Source organism: Triticum urartu, chromosome 2 (assembly GCF_003073215.2).
Source record: "Triticum urartu cultivar G1812 chromosome 2, Tu2.1, whole genome shotgun sequence".
NCBI classification, from domain to species: Eukaryota; Viridiplantae; Streptophyta; class Magnoliopsida; order Poales; family Poaceae; genus Triticum; species Triticum urartu.
The window spans coordinates 490,977,765-490,981,503 of NC_053023.1; positions in this window are offsets into that span (position 1 = coordinate 490,977,765).

The following is a 3,739-nucleotide window of genomic DNA, read 5'->3' on the forward strand; positions in this document are numbered from 1 at the left end:
TTTCTTATGATCCTAATGTAATTATTATGAGAGAGGAAAATATGGTTGTAGAAATTTTCATGTTACTAAATTGCCTCTCGTTATGTTGAGGTTGCTATTGTTCCGTTCCGCTTCCTTGCATATGCTAGTGTTTGCTTGCCTTGATAATTTGTTTGCCTATAACATTCCTATGCATAGGAAGTATGTTAGACTTAGATGTGTTTGTCATGTGTTTCATGATGCTCTCTTTGTACTTCAATTCTTGTCTTTCATGTGAGCATCATTAAAATTGTCAATGCCTAGCTAGGGGCGTTAAACGATAGCGCTTGTTGGGAGGCAACCCAATTTTATTTTTGTTTCTTGCTTTTTGATTAAGTTTAGTAATAAATAATTCATCTATCCTGTGTTTAGATGTGGTTTTATGCTTTTAATTAGTGTTTGTGCCAAGCAGAGCTTTGGGAAGGCTTGGGGAGAGTCTTTGCGATCTTGCTGTGAAAAACAGAAAATTTAGCGCTCACGAGATTAGCTGCCATTTTTTTACTGGAGTGTGATATTTAGTTGACTATTTTGCAGATGATTAATAGATAAATTACTCACGTCCAGCTATTTATTTTCGAATTTTTGGAGTTCCATAAGTTTGCGTTTGATACAGATTACTACAGACTGTTCTGTTTTTGACAGATTCTATTTTTCGCGTGTTGTTTGCTTATTTTGATGAATCTATGAGTAGTATCGGAGGGTATGAACCATAGAGAAGTTGGAATACAGTAGGTTTAACACCAATATAAATAAATAATGAGTTCATTACAGTACCTTGAAGTGGTGTTTTGTTTTCTTTCGCTAACGGAGCTCACGAGATTTTCTGTTAAGTTTTGTGTTGTGAAGTTTTCAAGTTTTGGGTAAAGACTCCATGGATTATGGAACAAGGAGTGGCAAGAGCCTAAGCTTGGGGATGCCCCAGGCACCCCAAGTTAAAATCAAAGGACAACCAAAAGCCTAATCTTGGGGATGCCCCGGAAGGCATCCCCTCTTTCGTCTTCTTCTATTAGTAACTTTACTTGGAGCTATATTTTTATTCACCACATGATATGTGTTTTGCTTGGAGCGTCTTGTATGATTTGAGTCTTTTATTTTTAGTTTACTACAATTATCCTTGCTGTACACACCTTTTGGGAGAGACACACATGAATTGGAATTTATTAGAATACTCTATGTGCTTCACTTATATATTTTGAGCTAGATAATTTTGCTCTAGTGCTTCACTTATATCTTTTTAGAGCACGGCAGTGGCTCTATTTTATAGAAATAATTGATCTCTCATGCTTCACTTATATTATTTTGAGAGTCCTTTAGAACAACATGGTAATTTGCTTTGGTTATGATTTTATTCCTAATATGATAGGCATCCAAGATCGGTATAATACAAACTATCATAAAAAGTGCATTGAATACTAGGAGAAGTTTGATACTTGATAATTGTTTTGAGATATAAAGGTGGTGATATTAGAGTGTGCTAGTTGAGTAGTTGTGAATTTGAGAAATACTTGTGTTGAAGTTTGCAAGTCCCGTAGCATGCACGTATGGTGACCGTTGTGTAACAAATTTGAAACATGAGGTGTTATTTGATTGTCTTCCTTATGAGTGGCGGCCGGGGACAAGCGATGGTATTTTCCTACCAATCTACCCCCCCTAGGAGCATGAGCGTAATCCTTGGTTTCTGATGACTTGTAGATTTTTGCAATAAGTATGTGAGTTCTTTATGACTAGTGTTGAGTCCATGGATTATATGTACTCTCATCCTTCCATCATTGCTAGCCTCTTCGGTACCGTGCATTGCCCTTTATCACCTTGAGAGTTGGTGCAAACTTCGCCAGTGCATCCAAAACCCGTGATATGATACGCTCTGTCACACATAAACATCCTTATATCTTCCTCAAAACAGCCACCATACCTACCTATTATGGCATTTCCATAGCCATTTCGAGATATATTGCAATGCAACTTTCCACTGTTCCATTCATCATGACATGCTTCATCATTGTCATATTTCCTTGCATGATCATGTAGTTGACATCGTATTTGTGGCAAAGCCACCTTCATAATTTTTCATACATGTCACTCTTGATTCATTGTCCATCCCGGTACACCGCCGGAGGCATTCATATAAAGTCATACTTTGTTCTAGTATCGAGTTGTAATCATTGAGTTGTAAATAAATAGAAGTGTGATTATCATCATTAATAGAGCATTGTCCCAAAAAAGATAAAGTCCAAATAAAAAAACAAGGCCCAAAAAAGAATAAATAAAAAGGGGCAATGCTACTATCGTTTTTTTCCACACTTGTGCTTCAAAGTAGCACCATGATCTTTATGATAGAGAGTCTCTTATTTTGTCACTTTCATATACTAGTGGGAATTTTTCATTATAGAACTTGGCTTGTATATTCCAACAATGGGCTTCCTCAAATGCCCTAGGTCTTCGTGAGCAAGCAAGTTGGATGCACACCCACTTAGTTTCTTTTGTTGAGATTTCATACATTTATAGCTCTAGTGCATCCGTTACATGTCAATCCCTACTCCTTGCATTGACATCAATTGATGGGCATCTCCCTAGCCCATTGATTAGCCACTCAATGTGAGACTTTCTCCTTTTTTGTCTTCTCCACATAACCCCCATCATCATATTCTATTCCACCCATAGTGCTATATCCATGGCTCGCGCTCATGTATTGCGTGAAAGTTGAAAAAAGTTTGAGATTACTAAAGTGTGAAACAATTTCTTGGCTTGTCATCAGGGTTGTGCATGATGAGAGCATTCTTGTGTGACGAAAATGGAGCATGACCAAACTATATGATTTTGTAGGGATGAACTTTCTTTTGCCATGTTATTTTGAGAAGACATAATTGCTTAGTTAGTATGCTTGAAGTATTATTATTCTTATGTCAATATTAGGCCTTTGTCTTGAATCTTTAGGATCTGAATATTCATGCCACAATAAAGAGAAATACATTGAGAATTATGCTAGGTAGCATTCCACATCAAAAAATTTGTTTTTATAATTTACCTACTTGAGGACGAGTAGGAATTAAGCTTGGGGATGCTTGATACGTCTCCAACGTATCTATAGTTTTTGATTGTTCCATGCTATTATATTATCTGTTTTGGATGTTAATGGGCTTTATTTTACACTTTTATATTATTTTTGGGACTAACCTATTAACCCAAGGCCCAGTGCAAATTGCTGTTTTTTGCCTATTTTAGTGTTTCGCAGAAAAAGGAATATCAAACGGAATCCAAACGGAATGAAACCTTCGGGAGAGTTAATTTTTGGAACAAACGTGATCCAGAGGACTTGGAGTAGATGTCAAGAAACCAATGAGGTGGCTACGAGGCAGGGGGGCGCGCCTACCCCTGTGCACGCCCTCCCCCCTTGTGGGCCCCTCGTGGTTCCACCGACCTACTTCTTCCTCCTATATATGTTCACATACCCCCAAAACATCCAGGAGCACCACGAAACCCTATTTCCACCGCCGCAACCTTATGTACCCAAGAGATCCCATCTTGGGGCCTTTTCCGGAGCTCCGCCGGAGGGGGCATCGATCACGGAGGGCCTCTACATCAACTCCATGGCCCCTCCCATGATGTGTGAGTAGTTTACTTCAGACCTTCGGGTCCATAGTTATTAGCTAGATGGCTTCTTCTCTCTCTTTGGATCTCAATACAAAGTTCTCCTCGATCTTCTTGGAGATCTATTCGATGT